The 21,515-nt window shown below is 35.1% G+C and overlaps 1 long non-coding RNA gene across 5 annotated transcripts in view; it reads left to right on the top strand.

The window, feature by feature from the left end:
- Positions 1-18,779, top strand: part of LOC143172036 (uncharacterized) — a 35,471-nt gene extending 16,692 nt beyond the window's left edge. The window contains exons 1-8 of one of the 5 annotated variants that reach the window (XR_012997281.1): positions 919-2,523; positions 3,022-3,112; positions 3,647-3,744; positions 4,604-4,695; positions 8,096-8,280; positions 11,332-11,476; positions 12,398-12,520; positions 15,145-18,779. This is a non-coding gene — a long non-coding RNA (uncharacterized LOC143172036). Of the gene's footprint in view, positions 1-918; positions 2,524-3,021; positions 3,113-3,646; positions 3,745-4,603; positions 4,696-8,095; positions 8,281-11,331; positions 11,477-12,397; positions 12,521-15,144 lie in introns of those variants that run through there. The other 4 variants (XR_012997280.1, XR_012997279.1, XR_012997276.1 and 1 more) reach the window with 4 other exon arrangements.
- Positions 18,780-21,515: the final 2,736 nt, after the last annotated feature.

The raw sequence follows: 21,515 nt of genomic DNA, 5'->3' as shown, positions 1-21,515 counted from the left end.
CTGACCTTGTCTGATTAACAGGCATTGTTTCCTGGATTTACAGTCCAAGATGGTTAATTCATTCTTGGTTTATCTGTTATGGTCTTGGTACTTTAAGGATTTAAAATGTAACCTATTTTATAGTCTGCATTTACCCAAAGATTTGTTAATCTGAATAAAAATGGAGTTTACAGACAGACCTGGATTAACCAGGTTGGAATGAGTATAGTTTGGTGGTGTCCTCTTTCTTAGTGGGATGAATTTAAGTAGCTGTTCTCCCTCACTGCCCTTTCTCTGTGGTAGCTGATAAGACCACAGCTATAGCAAATGTTTTTCCCTGTGTCAGACATCTCTCACAGCACAATCAATACATTTCATGGTGTGTTTAGCTCAGACAATGTTCAGTTATTAGTGTGAAAAGGAGAAAGGATTCACGAATCTGAAATGGTTTCTATGTCTAACAGAAGAATGGTGGTGACCAAAACCTTCTGCCTGACACAGTACCCTGCACTGTGCCCCCTGTGTCTTTCTGTTTTGGAGCTAGGGTCTTTCTGTGTTTGTTTGCTTGCTTGCTGCTTTCCCTCCTGAATAGCTGTTTGTCTTCTTAGTGTTTTAAAAACAATTAAATCTGAGCCCTTTTTTTGGTGTTTTTTGTCATTGAAGTCAACACTGTAACATAATAGTGGTGTTTAAAGAGTATGTAAACAGCACAACAATTGGATCTGTGTTCCGTTGTATGATGGGAAAAAGCCTCTCTACAAAAGGCCGTAGCTGTGTGCAGTTTAGTGAAAACAAAAGCGTAGTGAGTTCATAAATTGCCTCTCTTGGAGGCCACAATAATGACAGACAAGATTCAAGGGATCAGTCCCTCAGATCTATGTTAGCAAGGTTAATGACAATTATAAAGCATGTACCATTTGCATCAGTGGGGTAGTCCCCAGCACTGTGTTGGTGGCTAAGACCTAAAGTTGAAAGAGAGGCCAACATTTATCTTGTAAAGCAAATGGGAACATGATTGCTCCTTCCCAGAGCAATGGTTTAGCAGATAACCATGAAAAATAGTCCTGATGAAGACTGTGTCTTTATGCCTAGAAAATCTAGAATACTTTAAATCTGCAAGTCAACTTAAAACGTACTACTTTAACTGTATGGAAAAGCCCTAAGTGTGCAACTGCATATATTTTAATATTTAGTCCTTTTTTTCCATTTTGGCTTTACTCTGTATGAAAAAACACTCAACAGTTCCAACACATAAATCCAATCATCATCAGGTATTTTTTACTCTGTTCAGTATGTAATACACTGATAGCAGCATGCAAGGGAAGACTGCATATGTATTTGTCCTCTCTAGCACCATGAGTATATATGCATTTCCTATAACTGTACCCTGTCAGGTAGGGTAGGTTGCTCTGTGCTATTATGAGGGTGTAAACTGTGGAAATAGTTTCTTTCCAACTATAAAAAGGTTACAAAATAAAAAGGAAAAATTAAAGTTTAGAAGCAATTATTTTTAGAGAACAATGGTACTCACTGTATTTCCAAAAAGCTTTCCTTACAGAGGAGGAAAAAGGAGAATGATGGAGGTAAAACCAGAACACAGAAGAGTATCTGAAATGAAATGCAGAAATGAGAACACAGACCTCTGATATCTGGCTTTAAAATAGTCATTTGAATTAATGTTAACAGTGCAGATATTCTGTGTCTGTGGACATAAAACTTCTGGTTGTGCTTTCTTTAGATCTATACATTTTTTCACTGTGAGCTGATGACAGAAATAGCCAGTCAATAAAGAATTTGATCTTATATACCATTTTAAAGTTTAAATTGACAAAAGAGAAATGAAACCAATTTACTACATATTGGATTCATTCAGCTTAGTTACAATTGGTGGCTAGATTCTTGAACTAACATTGAACTGCTATTTCATTACATAGGAAAACAGGGTCACAAAAGACCTTCTTGGTCATCATCTTTACTCCCAGTTATTGCTGTCATTCACTGTCACACTTTTAAAAAATAAACTATGAAATTATTTTATATTATTTTGCCTACTGTTTCTTCAGCTAGAGGGATATTCCTGTTCCTTGCCATGCTTATGTCTAGAAAACTTCTAATTTTCAGCTTGAATGCATTTAGGTTCACTTCATAACAACATGTTCTTATCCTTCTCTTAATGACTTGCCTTTCTTGGTGTTTAGCGTACTTGCAGAAAGCCACTGCCTTCCTGTCAGCCCTTGTTTAGCTACGACATAGTGATGCAAATTCCAACTATTTTTTTCCTCTTCTGCCTGTTATTCTAGCAGGTTTAGGGTGTTCAACATTTCACAGGTATCAGTGCCACAGACGTGAACCCAGTGCTACTTCCTTTCTGCTCGGTGTGTCTGACTGGAAAGCAGCAGGAGAAGTTGGCCTTCAACGTGCTGCACTACAAGTGGCAAAGAGAACATATGAGACAGAAGGGTCTTGTAGGCTGGATTGCCCCTGTGACCCGTAAGATCCCTAATCCTGGCCTGTGCAAGTTACCCTGGACCCCACCTGAAGCATGTGAGATCAGTCTTTCATGTCATGAGAGTGTCTCGTCATTCTTTTGATATTGTATTTTGACTTGAAAAATTCAGTTGAACATTTTGCAATAGCAGTGAGAGTACAAATACAAAAATGTATTATCAACTTAGTGTGAATTTATTGTATTGATTCTTTCTATTAATAGTGCTTATGAAGTACTGCCCCTTGAAGAGCATAAAAAAAAATACAATAACTCAGAATGCTTTAAAGAGCAAGTGACCATTTGTTTAAACATTTAATTTATGGTCAATAGTTATGTTCTATTGCAAATGTCACTTCTTTGCTGCAGGGATTCGATTAGGTTTATTTTTTTCTGTAAGGAACAACTGCTGCACTTTTATTCATTATTCCATACCAAAACTGAATACCTTTACTGCATACATGCCTGAAAGACCAGTGAATATATATATTTTTAATATAAGAAAGTTTGAGGTACTTGCATTTGTTCTTAAGTCTTTAATTTTCTGGACATCACAGTGGTAAGAAGAAAGGGCATGAAAGGATCCACACAGTTTTATGAGCAACAAACTGTATGGAGAATAAAATGTACTTTGAAATATTGTTCTTGGTAAGTTGTCGCTGTCTTTTAACTTAAGTAAAAAAGAATATCCCTATAATATAACTATGTCATTTCTAAAATGCCATTTTTTCCTCTGACACTTTGACATGTTAGTGCTTATTTCTTCCTTTACCCTTTATGTGCCCTTAGCTTAATTTAACCTTGAAAGTAGTATTGGCATAACAACTGTTTTAAAGAAAGCATCAAAGTTTCCAGTCTTTCTGCAGTTTAAAGGTTAATAATGCACACTGCCAATTTCTGCAAACAGCCAGGCTTTGTACGCTCTTCTATTGTAAAGCTGAAAAGTGCTGTTGGAAGAGTATACACATTTTAAAATAAAACTTGTGAAGTCCCCCTTTTCCATTCAAACAGCCTGAACTGTCAGTTTAGCTAACCTTTGCTTGCCTGTCACTGTGTTCCCATGATTAAATGTGAAGATTATAATCATTAACCGTGCCGGGGGTTCACTGTGGGTGGAATTTTGATGGGTGGATGACATTCTGTTTATATTATGAAGTAAAAATCAGACTTCATCTCTTCCAGCTCAACACCCAAAGGTCTCTAGGTTAGCTACCAAGGCCTAGCTGCATTCATGTCACCTGACTTTAATATTAAATACTGCATCCATGGCAGATTGGAAGGTATTTCACTATACTCTTTAATCTCTGCCTTTCCTTTTAACTGGAATAATCTACTGGACATAAATGAACTTGATTTGACCTGGAGATGAACTGGTAAAAAAAAAAGAATAATAATAATAAAGGGGGAGACAGAGAGAGAGAGAGACAAAGAAGAAAATCTTGTTTAATGTACAGAAAAAAAGAATTTGTATAGCTCTTCAGTTATAATTTTTTTTCTTTTTTTTTTTCCTGTAGGTTAACAAACATGTAGTAAACTTTAATTTCCCTTTTGAGATCAGTTCTTATACTCTTTTCTTTAATAAACCTATTGATGACACAAGAAAGTAATGAGTTTTGAAAGTTCTCTTAGCATAAAAGCTAGCTCTTCAAAACATAAATCTGTTTCTGAAAATGATATTGTGATTTTAATTACAATTACATTTCATTAATGTTGGTTTATCTTCAAAGATGTAGAGTAGTCCTAATATTTGAATTAGCATCACATTGAAAAAAGACTGGAATCCCTTCTAGATATTGATAAAAGAAAATAAGCCATATTAATGACTTGTTTGATGTACCTGTTTATTACATGATATGACATCAATTTGGTAAAGCAACAGCATATGTTATGTTCACCTTTAAGTATTTTATTTATGATGTTTAGTTAGCCAGCAGAGGTTTCACAGAAAATTGTTAAAATTTAACTGTGTGTAAGTGATCAGCAAACTCTCTTAAGGTTTAAGAGATCTACTACTTTAATTGATTAATATTAACAGAAAAAAATCTTCATATTAAAAGAAAAAAAAAAAGAAGGTTATTTATTGGGCAGTTTTTTGAGTTTCTTGCTAGCTCACAGCATCTTTTTCTCATTTCCTGCCAGGCTTCACCGTCAGATAAACATGTTTCTGAATAACACTGAGGTATGGACCTAGCTCCCAAAGGCTTTCACATGTATGCCACAGTCTCAGTTTTGTAAGTTTCAATGTGAAATTATTAAAGTCAATAGAATTTGGAAGGAAATTTTGGCAGGTATCACAGGTGTAGCTCAAATGGCAGGTGGCTTTTTCTGTCTTTAACAAGTGATCCTTAGAGGGCTAAAGGGCTTGTTCATCAGCACTTGAACCTCTGATGAACTCCGATTTGCCTTCAGCTGTGCAGACTCTCCTTCTCATCACCCTTAAACTCATGGACTCAGTCAGAAGGGGGCTGTGCAGAAATAACTTCAAAGATCCTTTGCTGCTGTTTTCCAACAAATTTATGTGACTTAATGATATTTCATAATATTATTCAGCTGAGTGTGTGAGAGAATTGAATAATCTTAGGAAGCCTAAAAAACAAATCCCAGTTTGTCCTTTTTTTTTTTTTTCTTGAGATGAAATGTTTCTTTCTAAATGCCTTCAGACATCAGTGCTTCCTTCCATGCTTTCTCACACTTGAAACACTGTCTGCATTGGTGAAGTCACTACCCTTTCCCTGCTCAAATACATTTTGAAAATGCCCTTCTATCTTGATTTTTGAATAAAATTATCCAATGCATAACAAAGCACATGATCTTCCACAGACTTTTTAGCCTTTTAGACGGCATCTTAGAGTATCCTTTATTTGCTGTCAAATCAGTGTGGAAGGTATAATTACTTTGTGTAGCATCATATAAAATCTGAAGATGTAGTTGTACAAACTCAGTGCAGAGAGGTAAATAACTTAAATGGGACAGACTACCTTTTTGCATGTATGTGTTGCACACGTGTATGCATTGCTTCTGCCAAATATGGAATACGATTGTAAGATATTATTAGCAAATGCGTATGAAATTTTGTTACCTAAAAACCCATGTTGTCCTACACTATAGCAAGGAAGCCTGTTTTCTTATAAGCATGCAAATATAGGAAGAATATTGTTCAAACCAGTGAATAATATAAATATCATCCGGAGAATTCATCAAGACTATTAAATATTTTTATGAGGATGCATTACAGTAAATCTGTATATTTATGTATATCTCAAAGCAGAGCATTTCTAATGGAAATGTTATCTAAAGGAAAAATAGAAGAAATCTGGTCAACATTTTCCATTCAATTAAATGTAATGTTGTAATTATTTCTTCTGTTAATTGGACATAATTTGAAATATAGTGATTTTTAATAGATATAATGGTTGTAAAATGTTGATGGTTGGAGAATATCTCATTGACATAAAAAAGATTAAGGTAACAGTTTGGAGGCTGTTAAGCTATTAATGATAATGAGTATAAGAAATGTGTAACTAGCAACGGTGGAATACCATTTAGCTGTCTTCACAATGGGTTTCCATAAAGCAGATTGAAGGTAAAAAGGTTGCACTGAATTTGACTGCATGAATTCAGTATCAGGGATAGATACAGCTCACTTGGTACTTAATTATTTAAAAGTTTCATATAAATAATTACTGTTGAAATTGAAAACATGCACACATGGGAACCAGGATATAAATATATTTAACATATCAGAACACAGTTTTAAGCTAGCAGTTCCAGGGTAAGCTTTTTCCCTTTTTTCTTTCCCACTTCTCCCTGAAGTCTTTTGAATGCATTGATGCTGAAATAAACTAAAAATGACACTATGAACTGCTTTCCACCATAGTACTTGGAGCCTGATCCTGCTCCAATAAAAGTCGGTGAAAAACATCCTACTGATGTCACTTAACTAGCATTAGATACAAACTCTTAAAGGGATTCAAGAAGTCCTGTGTACTTCTGACCTGCTGAAAGACCAGATTATTGGTCAACATTATGAATCCATGTATGTGTGTGACCTTTCTTTTTTGTTTATTTTGAAATCTAGTACTTATTTTGACTCTTTGATCACCTGCATTGTTATAGCATAATGAAATTGATGCACGATACTGCAGTGTATAATGCTCCTGCCAAAAAACATGCATCCAATTATCCTGTCAGTTGCACATGCATGCATTGAAACTGTAGGAGCTGCAAGTGCAGCTGATGGCTAATCTGTTTTAAGGATTAAAATAGATGCTTAAAAGAATAGATCTATTGAATAAAGTAAAATAAAATATTACAGAATAACATTTTTCAGCGTAATATAACTTTTCTGCAGTTGCTTGTCATAATAAATACTTGACCATATGTTGAGAATCTATTTGGATCCTTAAACTTCGGTATAAGAGGTATACACAAAGCTTAGTCTTCATTTCTCACAGAAAGAACCAGAGCAGTCCAGATTAAAACTGATTCTCAGCAAATGAAGTTCAGTGTTTCTGCTTAGCACAGGGGTTCATAATGCAAAAATTGGTCAATCTGTTGCAGAAGAGAAAACAAAATCTCATAATTAAAATATAGGGCTAAACCCTTTTCCCTGCACATAGACTTCAGTGAGAACTCTATAATGAACATATGAAACCTGGATTTGTAGACTCACCCTAGAATATTTTTAAATATGACAATATTGGTGATATGTGAAAACTTGCATAATTCATCTGTTATCCACACTATTTATGGAGAGAGAACGCTAGTCTGTTGTGTCACCAATCTGTACTTTTGTAAGAATAAGTGCTTGAATTTTTTTAAAAAAATATATTTTCCATTGCAAGTAAGTTATAGCAGTGAAAATCTTAAGATTGTTGGATTTGTTTTGTTAGTTGGTAATATATTCTACAATTTGATATAAACATTAGGTATCAGCCTACTTCTGTGTGGCATTTCTTATTGAAGGTTATTCCGTCAAGAGGTTAGCTGAGTATTTTCCTTGTGGAGGTATTCTTTGGCTGTTCTCTTGCCTGTAGAGAGAAGCAATTTATTTATTTAATGGCAAAATTCACTACATTTGAAACTATATTAGAGTGACGAGAGTAGTTTTCTTTGCTTGATGAGAAGCTTTGAACAAATTGGCTTCAGCTTGACTTTCAATAATATATAGTTTTCATGCTGCCAACAGGAGATCACTGCCAAGCCAAGAATCACTTGTTTGAATTCGTAAGGTAGCCCTCATAGAAAATAGATACAGCAAACAAGTGACGAGAGAAAAAGTAAAGAGAAAACAGAAAAGCTTGCAGAGGGTATGGAACAATGTGATGTTGTTGAGACAGAAGAAACAAAAGCAAAGAAAAAAAGGTTAAATAAAAAATAGAAGTTTCACAACTGTATAATTTAATTTGTATTTATTGAATAGTTGAACTTTATTTTATTGATCTTTCTTTCTGTTGTGCAAGTGCTGATCTTTCCATGCTTTATGGCATTTCCATTTTTCCTATAAAAAACTAACCTTGCTTTATTCCAGATAAAAAAAAAAAAAAACAACAAACCTGAGTCAGTTTTCATAGTCACAAGTATTTCAGACTGGCTAATGTTTATGACCTTTCTGAACTTGAACTGTTCCAGACTCGGCAGCAGAAATGGCGCCAAGGGGCCAGCGCATAGGTATCCACTTCACATGATGCCATTACGCTGGGGGGACTGCCACTGACAGCACAGGGTGCGGCATGCATCAAACCTGCATTTACTCTGCTTTGGAGCACGTCTCACCTTCCCTGCCTCCACCGCTATGAAGGCAGCATCTGCATCAGGTGACTGGGTTGGAAAATGAAAAGCGGTACTTGAACAGTGTAGCAAGTTTTGACCTGCCTGTATGAACTCTGCACTGGTCCCAGTCCTATCTTTTGTATTATTTTGTATTTTATAGCAGGCATTTCTAGAAATCTAAGACTTTTTTTTCCCCCTTCAGTTATTTTGGGCCATCTTAGGATAATTTACTCAGACCTTTGAGCAACTTTTAGGATTGAGGGGAACATCCTGTGAAGGTATTAGGGGAAATGAGGTGATAAACATAAATAGGTAATGAGCAGAGATAGTTTTCTGTTTTACTTATAGGAAGAATACCAAACCTTGGGACTGCTCACAGCTTCTTTTGAAATCTGAAGGGCCTACAAAACTCTGTACACCATATATCATTATTGAGTACTCAAAATCTGAACCCATTTAAGCATAGGTTCTTCTTATACCAGATATATGCATAGATAGTGAAATGCTGGAAGGAATTCAAATCTCTGAATGCCTGTGGCTAGCTCAGTAAAAATATTACCATATTGGTAATATTGTGGTGAATATGGAAGTCAATAAACCTGAGGGTGTATAGAACCAAAGGAAAATATGTTTTTGAAAGTATTAAACTGAACTGTAGGTCTATGGATATACCTACACTATAACAATGATGACTGCATTATATCACAGATATATTCAAGCTTGTTTTAAGCTAGCTAACTTGAGTACCAGTATCGATTAGACGTGGCAGCAAAGAGTAAGATATTTTGTTTCTTGGATGAGTCTTGCAGTGACTCAGTGCCTACAGCGTTGGCATGTTGGGGTCTCATCTCAGAGTCTGAGGAATCCTGGGCATCTTATCTGAAACAAAGCCTAGCAGGAATGAGGGTTTCAGATGGAACACAATTTACTGAAAGATAAAAACTAATCATATAACCAACGACTGGGATTTCTAAGGTGAAGGGAGACATAGAAAGTGGGATATGTTTCTTATACTAATAAAATTCTACATTAGGAAAATTACTGTTATTTGCTCATTTTCACAGCCCAAGAACAACCAGAATAACATAGAAAGAGTAACCAACAGATTCAAACATAGGAAATAGGCCAAGGAACTCATTGCCAAGTGCCATCAAGATTAATGACTTAAAAGACTGACAATTAAGCAGAAAGCTTAAGCATTTCTTGTCTCTCCAGAGCAAGGAAAGACATACAGTATCATGAGGTCTTGGAACTCAGTATTTCCTGGGTGCTAATCTTTTGTTCAGGCTAGTACATGTTGCTAGTCTGTGACCTTAATTAGCTAACATTTTACTTTTCTATAAATGAAAACTAGAAGTGATTAGATATGTGATTGCAGTGCTTTTACAATGCAATCTGTCTTTGAGAATAGTGATAGAGAAAAATGTGATCTTCCTTTAAAGCATTTGTCACTAAACCTCTTCTTGAACAGACTTATAAATGATATTCTGCTGCAGAGTCAGTTACAAATAGTAAACATTGAAAAAAAGGGTTCCTAAAGCAAAGGGAAGACAGAAATGTGTGTGGCTTGGGAGCAAAGGAAAAGCTCAGGCAGGGGGACAGGACCCTGAAACAATGGAATCATCAGCACTGCTTTACACGACAGTCTAATTCAATGTGTCAGGCCATAATCAGCTCCGTTTCACAGTGCTTTGCTCCATAAAAGCAGATTTGTTTAACCACAGACTCTATTTCAGCATGACTGAGAATGAAGAATAACCAACGAAGCCAGGCATATCTCACGGGTTATATTATGGGCATAGAGTGAATCCATCATTTGCTGAAGAGGCAGAGAAAAAGTGACAGGCTCATTCATGCCTTAGAGTCATTTTTAGGCCTATTGAAAATTTTAATCTGTGCACTTTGGATGAACTTCCCCACTTCTTAATTTAGTACATGTAGCCGTGTGGTAAAGTCTGTCTGCCTCAGATAGGGCAGACTTGCTTCTCCAGGACATCAGCCCCTCCAAGCAGTTTTCTCCTATAGATTCAGCCTGGCTGCCTTGAACTTTACACAGACACATAAGCCCCAATTACAGGAGGACTTCAGAGTTAATTAAATGTTGAAATCACATATTCCCTAGGGCTAACGTAACACCATTCCAGCAATAATTTTAATTTAGCATTAAAGATAGTGTACATTTTTTAAGATATTTTCTTTAAAAAAATACACCTATTTAGCAGCATGATTCTTCTCTCTCCTCTCTCTGTATAATATAAAAGCTGTTTTAAAGAAAAAAAAAGGAAAACGAAAACAAAAAAAGACAATTTAAAAAATGTTGCAAATCAGCAAATTCAAGGAAATTGCTTATTTAGAAAGTGCATGCAGCTGTCAAATAAATGAAATTGTTATTAAAAATGGTGGCAGCTCAGATAAATGAGGTAAAAGTGTTGGCTCATTCCTACTAGAAGATTTCATGTTTGCTCTCAGTGCCACAGATTGTGCTGCAGTGTGTGATTGCTGTGCATGACAGATATGTTTGAAACACTGGAAGTACTGAGGCACAATATGTAGAAACGCTTGACCTGAACTTGACAGTCCATATTAATAATATCAAGTTTGGAAAATGGCAGCATTTACAGCACTCACACACCCCCTGCCATTGGATTTTACCCTCTGCAGAAAGCATAAAAAGACGTGTGAAGTTAATTATTTCCTCCCCAAAGTGTATTTTGAATAAAGAAGCATTCTTCTGAAATAGGTTTGTTTTCAAAACATTTTCACATAAAAACACAGAGTAAATGCAATGTCTTACATTCATTTTTCTGACATTGCTGGGCTACAATATTTTCAAGATGGCTGCACTTCAGCGAAATATGCAATTTGATGGGTCACAGAATTATTGTGAACCTTGGGAAAGAGCAAATCAGTCTGATGTTGAAATTCAAGAAGAAACAAAAATATTTACATTTTGCAGCTGGTAGAACCCTGAAAAATGTGGGTGGCTTTGTTTTGCTTTGTGCTTTTATGCCCAGGTTTGAAGTGAATGGCTCGCTAAGTGTTGGGTCTACATCACTTCACTTTCTGCCTGCTTCTGCCTAACCTTTCTTTTCCAGACATTTGAATTGAAGATTAACAAGGCAAAGAGACAACTAAATAAATCTCAGCTACATGTATGGAGAGCAATGATAATCAGCCTTGTTCCTTTCAAACTACAGATTTAAATGTAGAACACTGTCATTTGAGCATACTGTAAGCCAGGTGAGTGTTTGCCTGATTAAAAGGCAAAAAGTTCAATGGGTGAGGAAGAGCAGAGACACCAGTGGATGAAATGACTATAGTAAAACAAAACATTGCAAAATCTGGGCAAACCACGAGCAGTCTCATAAACCTTTTTTACCAGAGGCTTTTTAAAAATCAGTTGAGCAGTGGAAAAATTTCAGTATTAATTTTTAAGAGTGCTTCAGCTATACTTTTTTTTGTTTTTTAAAAAAAGTAATGGGAATATTAAGAGCCACTGTCAATCAGCTTACTATATACAATATATTAATGGCAGAATGAGACTTGTTTCTTCTGCAGTCATGACGTATGTATATTTTTCTGTTATAGAGTTTAAAGCCTATTTGTTGCCTTTAGAGTTTATCGCACTCAAAGTAATTCATGGTTCAGAATTTGAGAAGATTCCTGGCAGTATTAATAAAATGCACCTGACCTTATACTCTGTCAATATTCTATATTTTCATAAAGCAACAATGTTATGTGTGAATACTATCACTGGAAAAGGAAATTCATATGAAAAAGTCAATGAAGTAACATATAACAATATGAAGCAATGCACAGTCTTAGAAATATACTTAGATTAAGTCTTAGATGAAAATGTTACAGTTGAATCTCCTCTGCTCAGGCAAAGGAGATCATTACAGATACAATTAAGAATAGACTTTCAGAAATTGATAGAAACTACATTAACTCTTTTTGCATTCTAAAGATGCTACCTAAAACATGCTTGTCATCTGTTGGACATATCTGCATTATTGGAATTACCTCTCATATCCTGCCTCACATTATCAAGTAATAGAATGGAATACATCTTGAATAACACTTGAAATGTTAATGTCCATTTATTTTCTATTATATATATTTTTCTATGATATAGATACACTGCATTTTCACGTTTCACAGGGTTTGACAACCTCTATGTTAAGAACTGAAGACTCGTTCCTGAAACTCACACGCACAGGCTGAACAAGGGAATGCAGGAAACCTGTAGAAAAGAAGCTTCATCAAAATTACTACAGTGTCTTGGTAAGTTTCTGAAATGTCAACATGACACGTCAGAATAAAATACTGTGCACACAACCATAAAATATCAGTTATCTTTCATAGTCATTTTATCTGATATTCTTTATTAAAAACAGAACTTTTAAAAATGGATATTAAACTGTGTTAAAATGTCCATTTTGGAAACCGTATATTTGTACATACGTAGTAGTTGGCAATGGGAAAACTTACGATTGGACAGTTTCTCCTACCCCAGGTCTGTGCCATGAGCACCACTCTCCAGATGAGAAATAACTCTCAAGTCTGGCTCTCTGAAATTGTTCTCAAAACTCTGATAGCTTGACATGTTTCACCTGTGAATGTGTGTATCTCCAACAGACTTCAAAGCTGAGAGAAATTTCTGGGGTTGAATTCTTGTCCTCACATCTTCTTGTTTGACTTGTATTCAGCTGTGAACATCTATGTATAATATAGAATAAGAAAAAGAAGCCTAAACTGGCCAATACCCTTTACCATTGTGCATCGTGTGTTAATACTTCTGGCTTTCATGAATTATATTTTAAATATATTATTTTGAAAATGGGAAATTACCCTAAACTTTATGATTAGGTAAGCAGTGAATATTGGTTTATTGAAAAAAAGAGCTGTTCTTTGATTTTTTGTTTAGAAATATTTTAATCATAGTATTTTAGAATATATTTTATAATAAATTTAATTTATATATTTAATTGTAGATCTTTAATATTAAAATACCACTCAGTCATTTTTTTCCATTTGTGTAGCAATTACCAGAAAGAACAATTTTTATGGTCTTGCTGAGTTTTACAGTTTGACAGTTTTTTAGTATATTTCAATGAATCAGAATAGTATACTTATCTCCCTTTGTGTTCAAAATGAGGCTTTAGTTTTAACAAGCAATGGATTACTCAGAGGATTTCTAATACTTATGTATCTGGAGATGAAATAGGGATTTCATTTGTGAGTCTCTTTTTCAGATCAGACAAGAGCGGATTATAATATTTTGACCCTTTGATTGTTGCACTAGGATTCAAATAGGAAGAGTTATTAAAATTATTGAGACCTTCAGATATATTTTTGCAGGTCAGCTTGAATCCATTCATGTCGGTTTTGAGTCTGAATCAAATTTCAGAAACAGAGAGAGGCTATAATTTCATCTGTTATTAAAATAAATATCTGCCATCTTTACCTGATCAAACTTCCTTGCTTGTTGAGAAATCGAATTGTTCTTGCAAATTTCAGTGACTTATATTTGTCTAAATGTGGTACAGATCTTGAAAATTCAGTTGCATATGGATCGTTTCCAACTTTTATCTTTTAAATTCAGTCTTGGGTGATTTCTACAAAACAAATCAAAAACATTTATTGTCTTTCAAGCTCAGGCAAAAATTACATTTTCTGAAGACAAACAAAAACTCAAATTTGGTTGAAACTGAAGCTACTAGTATGTATACACTGAACACAAGACACACTCCCATCTTCCTGGCGCAGGACAAAGGAAATCAGTGGTCAACAAAGCCACATACAGCTTTTACCCAGAAGGCAAACATTTAGCACTTTCATCAGTTTCCTTTTATCTGCCTCTCTCTGTCGGCACCACTCAGCTCAGCCGTCGATCTGATGAGAGGGCACTGGTGTCATGACAGAGAATGTGAGCTAATGAAAGTGTAGAGCTTTGGTTCAGCAGAGTAGAAAATTCCCATCTAGTGAGCAGGAACTGCAATCTGATATGATTGAGTTTTTAGCAGGCATTGCTATTATGTGCTTAAAGGTCCAGGATGGTTAAATTTGTGATCCTCTAAACATTAGGCATTTAGTTTTATTTTTTGCCTTTAATTATTGTTTTCTTGTAATTTATGAAGGTTTTTAACCCAACCACATTCTAGACCACATGTTAATTTTATTATATAGCATAGCTCATTAAGTTACAAAAGTTTTAATTAACGATGCCATGGAAGTGAGACAAATCTCAATGCAAAGCAAGAAAGGATCAAAAACAGAATCAGAAATGCCTGATTGATAGTTTAATATAAGGTTCAAATTCATATATGAACTTTGTAACAAAGGTTTATCGCTACAGTAAGCACACTTTCGGAGTGTAAAATCTGGGCACACATCAAATTTGGATTCTTATTTATGAGTACTTGCTTTGTATTAGCCTGTCTCACTCCCTGACTGCCACATTAAATATTTCTGAGATCAATTTAGTTATGTATGTATTGCTATTAAGCTCCCTAACATCTGTGTAGAATTGTAGAAAATCAAAAGAAAACAATTGTCCCGATAGGCTGGCCCACAAGAAGAAAATAACAGATTTGCTGCTTGCTGTCTTATTGCTAATCATAGATTTTTCCTAAAATAGTTACTTTTGTGAACACTATGGGAAGAATTCATGTGACCTGACTTAGTCCTATAAAATTTAGAATTCAAATGACTTATTCAAAGCTGTTTATTTAGTCACTTGCAGAGTTGTTTCATTCCTTTATCTTAGACACTATGACAAGTCATTCCCAAGAAAAGTCTTTCTCTCCTTTGACTACTATGAAGGAAGCCCAAGCTGCCAATTTTCACTAACACCCAGCTTATGCTAAAGTTCAATCCAATTAATTGAACATCTCTCTTTCTTCAAGGATTGTGCTGACTGCCCATTTTCACTATTTCGGCATTTTGCTGCCATCTTGGAACACAGCTTATTTTGAACACCCTGAAGAAGGGGGAGAAGAGGTCTCCAGTGTGCAAACACCAATAGGCGAGAGTGATACCTCATATACATTGACCTGAGAAAGAGTCAGCAAGGCTGGAGCAGAGCTGGCATTTAAAGTATCTGAACAGAAAAAAAAAAAAAAAAAAAAATCTTGGATGCTAAAAAAAAAAAAAAAATTATAGAAAATTTTATATAAGTCACTGATAGTTTTCCATTTTACCAAAAAAGGGAACACTTAGGATAAATTATTCCCCAGAGATGACTGCCATTCCATGCATCATTACACAGGAAATGTGGGATTTCAAAATACATAGATATTCTTGGCTAGCTTGCTGCTAGTGTTAGTTCGGTGTGAACCTTTGACTGTCAGCATTCATTTTGTAGTTAAGAGGTATTTGGTGGTCTTACCTCTGCAACATAATGCTTGATACTGATATTTTGGCTTTCAACATATAAGATCTCTTCTAAGGATCTACCTTGCACTGGTATTTGTCAGATGCCTTATTCATAGCAGAGCTTTCTTTTTAAGAAATTAGTCATTGTAGGCTCTGAGCAATACTACTTTGTTCCAGTTTTGCATAACAGCTATTGTTTTTATCATAGAAGTAGATTAATATCAATTAGACTTACGGTTTCTGTTTCATTTTCATTTTTGCTTTTCTTTAACAACTCTGCAACATTGCACTAGAAACAAATTACAGCAAGATTAAGATAAATGTTTTAGCAGCTCACAGGAATTAGAGTATGATGACATGCATTTTTTAATATATATTTAAAATACTATTAACATGCTGCATTTTTTTCTAAGGAAACTAATATTCAGATATTCAGAACTTGAAAATTACATTGTCAGCTCCCCCATCAATGATAATTTGTGACCACTACATTTCCTGATAATGACTCTAAGAATAAAAATTAACTGAGAATCAGTTTAAATGGAAGGGTTTCAAATATTCAAGATAATTTGTGATTAATCATTTAGCATTTCTGACAAGTCTCAAGATTCACAGAAGGTTAAAATGGATCAGACAAGTTGTAGGATCTCAGTTAAGAAGTTTCTTAATCATTTTTTTTAAAATACTCATTCTCTTTGGTAACATGACTGGGGCAATAGGTCCAATTAACTATTTCAGTATAAAGCTCTGCTTTGAAACTTAAAAAGTCCAAATGATTAATTTAAAACATTCAACTGCAAATAATGTCAAAATCCCCTAGTGAGTTCAAGCTCTGGATTATTTTGTATCATGTGATTCAAAGAATAATATATGCAGTGCTGCAGTGTCAACAATGTGGCATCCATTAACACTGATGCAAGTGTTTTTTGACAGGTGATAGTGTGCTTGAACTTTTTCACAGTGTTTCCACAAATGTGCAAAAGAACCAAGCAGACAGAGAAATACTATTCTGTTTATACTACCTTTTGCATTCCTGTGCATCTGTACAATACCGTATTCCATTCCTTCACAGCTAATGTGAGGGATAGAAGGTCACCACCAGGGCTACCTTCTGAAAGAGGTGGTCTATATTTTTTATCTTTTGTTCTACTGTTGGTGGATGGTTGACCTATTCCAACTTTCTGTTTGATTATAAAAAATCCACCTGTTTTTTTATTGTTTGTTTGTTTATTTTAAGCAAATTTTTTAAAAAAAAAAAGGCAGATAAAGTTCACTTTATGCCAGTGGCAGACTAAGCATCCATTTCCTTATTCCTTTAATAATGTCAACACACTTCTGTGGATGGATAGTCTGGACACAGACATTATCCACTTATATACTTTTCATACAGTATTTCAGTTCCAAAAGAATTTAAAAATATAATTAAAAACATCCAAACAAACCCCAAACCTCTGAAACAGCAGTGGCCAGCACAGACTTGAGCTCTAAAGAATTTGAAAGGATTTTGTCTGAGACAAGCCACAGACAGCAGAGTAAATATTGTTTGATGCAAATCTGTTGCACCTTGACATAGGACGGCAGACAGACAAGTGTCTCTGAAAAACTGAAAATGTTTGGGGGGTGCAGTTAGCTAGCTCTCTGAATGGTATCCACATAGGCCAACATCCTTCGTCAGCGCAGTCTGATCAGTTACACTGCTCTCCTTCACTGAAAAGGTAAGCTCCTCCTTTCTAGCTCCAGCTCAGAAAAGATGTTTTATCACTAAAAGGAAGTTGCTGATTGAGAGAAATCACTGCTGTGTCTTCGACTGGTGTCCTTCGAACAGATTGGTTAGGAATGATGCATTTTAAAATGTATTTTCTCGAAGTGGCATACATTTCTGTTACTATATGCATGAACTTTAGTCAGACACACAATGATAATATGTTAATTTGCAAATACTTTTTAAATATACTGATGGCAAATATTTGTCACTTACTATCAGAAGGAGTAATAGTAAAGATGTAAATACTAGGACTGGAATTTGTACCACGGATCATGTCCGTTATACAGCCTTGTTTCCGAAGCAACTCCTCTAAAATCTATGATACTCACATTCAGTACTGAGGTGTTTTGTTATTATTATGTATGCCAGGTCAGTTAATAATAACTGTGCTTTCCTTCAGTCATCCAAAATAGAATACACAGTGAAAAAATGGTGTGTTATGTTGCATTTGTCACATGGTGTACACTTACACTTGCCCAAGAAAGCCTGACTTCCTTTTTAAAAAAGAGTAATTATTAACAAGAACTTGATTGGGAACACTCTTAACTCACTGAAATTTGTACTTAGAAAACTACTTTCACAGTTATAATTGGCAAAATGTGTGTGCTGTTTCTTCCTTTCCTACCCTGAGTAATGTCTTACCTGATACTTAATCCTGCTGACACCGGTGAGTGCTTCACGTGAATAAATGGTATTCAGAGTGTAGCTGCAAAGACCTGGTTAAAGTGTGAAGAGTGTCGTGTGGTATAATGATATGTTTTACAATCAATAGGCATTTAAACTGACAGCTTCTTTTGTGGTGTGAAATTCTGTTTTACCCAGCTCAAAGTCCAAAGACTATTGATTCGTATCAGTAAGGTACAAGCTGTGGTGTTAATTCTCTCCTTGGTGTCTGTTTGTAACTTACTCTGTGATTAACAGATGCTTTTAAGTACATTAAGACTGAAAACTGTACTTCTCTGTAAAGCGTATTCAGAAAGTGTTGTGGACTTATTTTTTTCACCACCTTTGTAATTGCTACTGAATACTGTGAACTGCTGGTAAACTCAGCAGAAAAAAATTTCCATGTTTAAAAGCAAGTACACAAAATCGTTTTTTATAGTGTAAAATCTCTATCTGATGTTCCTGAATTCTAAGTCAGAAGTATTTTGGGAGAAATTTTGTATAATTTTTAAAGGTCAAAATAAATGTATTTTAATTCACAGCATGCTTTAGTCCATTCTAAACATTTCTTTCATATCTGAATTTTCTCAGACTTTTATCTCAGACTTTTGCGGATACACCATAATTACTGTGGCCTTCCAAATGAGACATAAAATATTATGTACTCTGTATACTGCTGTTCCACATGATAAAAACTTCAACATTTGCTAGATTTTACATGTGCTCATTATCATACAAATAAAAAGAAATCTCCATTGTAAACTGTTATCCGTCAGTTTGGTTTCTGTTCTCTTCCCTAGAAGAGTTTCTTCTGGAGCTTGTACACAATTCCTGCTGCAGAGTTAATTGTATATTGTGCCAGAACTGAAATTAAAACACTAGGATTTACTTCTACCTCCCTCGAAATGAAAAAGATACCTGCTATTGTAGAATACTATCCACAGTAGATATCCCACATGGTTCCAAAAAAATGCTTGGCAGGAATACAGAAGCTAACTAATTTTCTTACAAAAAAGTATTTCTTAAACACTGTATTTGAAAATGTAGGATTTTTCCAAATATTATTTTAGATATATTCTTACAGCTCTTTATTCAACAAAGTACCTAATAATAGCCTTTAGTACTCTGCTGAATGGGAATAAACTTAAATGCATGTGCAATTAGGTACTGAATTGGAACTGTAAGGAAAAGGTCTCTCCTACTGGCTCAAAACTCTTATGAGCTGCTGATTGGTTTTGATAAGAAGTGTATGTTTCTTTTGGTATATCAGCGAAATTACAGTAATAAACATACCACTCTTCTGCCTAATAGAGCAGGATAGTGTAGCAGTTACACAAAAAGACCAGTAAGTATCTCTTCTATCTTTCCGCACACTTAAATATAATTGAAAATATTTAGAAAAACTTTATGACCTAGGGTTCGAGAAGTGACATGAAGGTTTTTACTACAATTTTTTTTTTCAAAAGCACTACTCACAATTAATCCATCTAAAAACTGAAGGAATATGTATCAACATGATCAAAATCAGGCAGTTGCCACTGAATTTTCTGAAGCCTTGTGAAAAAGACAAAACCTTACTTTACTGAATACAGACACTGATTTATTGAAGGTCATTGTTGAGGTGGTATTGAGCTGCTGCTGCTTGTTTGTACATTGAAGATACCTGGACTGTTTTGTCGCAAACATTGTCAGAACATGTAGATACAACATATAATCCATTTTTGGCTATATTTACATCAGCAATCAAATGGCAGAGCATTTTTCACTTACTTGATGTATTTTTCAAACTGGGCTCTTAATGAAATAAATATACAGATAAGGGTGCTCTTAGGTAATTCTCAAAGTTTGAATTATTCTCATATTTCTGTCTTGAAAAAAAAAGAAAAAAAAAAAAAAAAAAGAAGAAACCCAAGCCAAACCAAACAGCGTAATCATGAAAATAGCATTTTATTCCACCATTCTACTCATGAAAAAAAATGGAAAACTATGTGGTAGTCTTTATGAAAGGTCCCCTTCTGTTAGAGCCATTGGAAAAAACTAATGATGATTTTGCAGGGAACAGCCAGAGGTAGAATGGTCAAGTCTTAACTCTGCCACTGAGAATCTGTCCCGTGTTGTGAATTTCAAAGGAGACAACATTTTAAAATAACAGAGAGAGGACTTTTCTCTCTGAAAAAATAGCGAAGACTCAGAGGAAATCTCCTGTAGTTCTTGGGTGCCTGATACCATGCTCCTCTCTGCTGCACATCTACTACTACACTTGGTATTCTCTGTATCCACTAGGGATATTCATTCATATTTAGTAAAATGCATAGGGAGCACTCCCTGCAATAGGTTTACTATATTAAAAACTTGTCCTTTGTATGCTCTATATAACAGGATGGAGGCGTTGCAGACTTCCCACCTCCGGTTCACAGCTACGTAAATGCCAGAGAAACAGTCTGCCTCTGAATGACCACGGTCCCTTGTCTGTGAAAGTTTCATGCATGCCTTCTCATGTTACCTAGCATCTGACACACCGTGTCAAGTTATACTTCTTCTTGTATTACAATACAGGTTGACATGATGCAGCATGCCACCCCACACAGCTACACATGGGACAAATGCATGACCAAAGTCAGGGGTGGGAGGGTATCTCTTGTTGCAACGACATTAGTAACAAATAAAAAATTTAAAACTCATTGGAGGGAATAAGCTCATGTTGCAACAGTAGTCTGAATCATGTAAAATGGCTCTTAGAACACCCCAGCCCCCAAAAGAAAAAATGTGTCTTGTTATCTGAGCTAAGAGATGCAAGTGCATTCCATTATGTCTCTTTGCATTAGGAAGCAGCCATTAAATAAAAGAAAAGCTTTCTAAAGCACCCTAGAGGGAATATACAAGGAAGTGTGCTTCAAATGCCCTCTGTGCTGTAAGTATTGCTGCAAAGCTTGTTTCATACACAGTAACTTTTCTGCTTTCACATTCCCTGCAAGTGACACTGCGGTTGAAATGATTTAATGCTGAATTATTTGGTTCTGAACTAATAGACAGTATTCTTGTTCCCTAATGATAACATCATTGCCTGCAACAGATTCTTCACGACATATTAAATAGCAGATGTACCCTACACAGCTGTCATCTGTTGTTTTCTGGATAGGTAACAATTATGGATTCTTAAGGTATATACAGTAGAAAAAAATAATAAAGCAAGCCACTAAATTATGAAAAATAAACCTGAACCATTCTTGTATTGTCTTATTTTTCAGAGTAGGTCACTAAGCACTGGAAATAAAACCTAATTACTCCCAGTTGAAAAGTTCAATGTCACTATTATGGTATGACCTACTTTCTGAAGCCCTGAAATTTTTGGCTGGGTGGATAATGGTTGAATATATTTTTTCCCTATACAGGAGGCCCTCTGGATCATTTTTAATATACTGCAAAAATCTGAACATTCGCTTAAATAAATTGATACTATTATTAGATGAATTT

Source organism: Aptenodytes patagonicus, chromosome 1, assembly GCF_965638725.1.
Source record: "Aptenodytes patagonicus chromosome 1, bAptPat1.pri.cur, whole genome shotgun sequence".
NCBI classification, from domain to species: Eukaryota; Metazoa; Chordata; class Aves; order Sphenisciformes; family Spheniscidae; genus Aptenodytes; species Aptenodytes patagonicus.
This window is presented reverse-complemented; position numbering and strand designations above follow the sequence as displayed.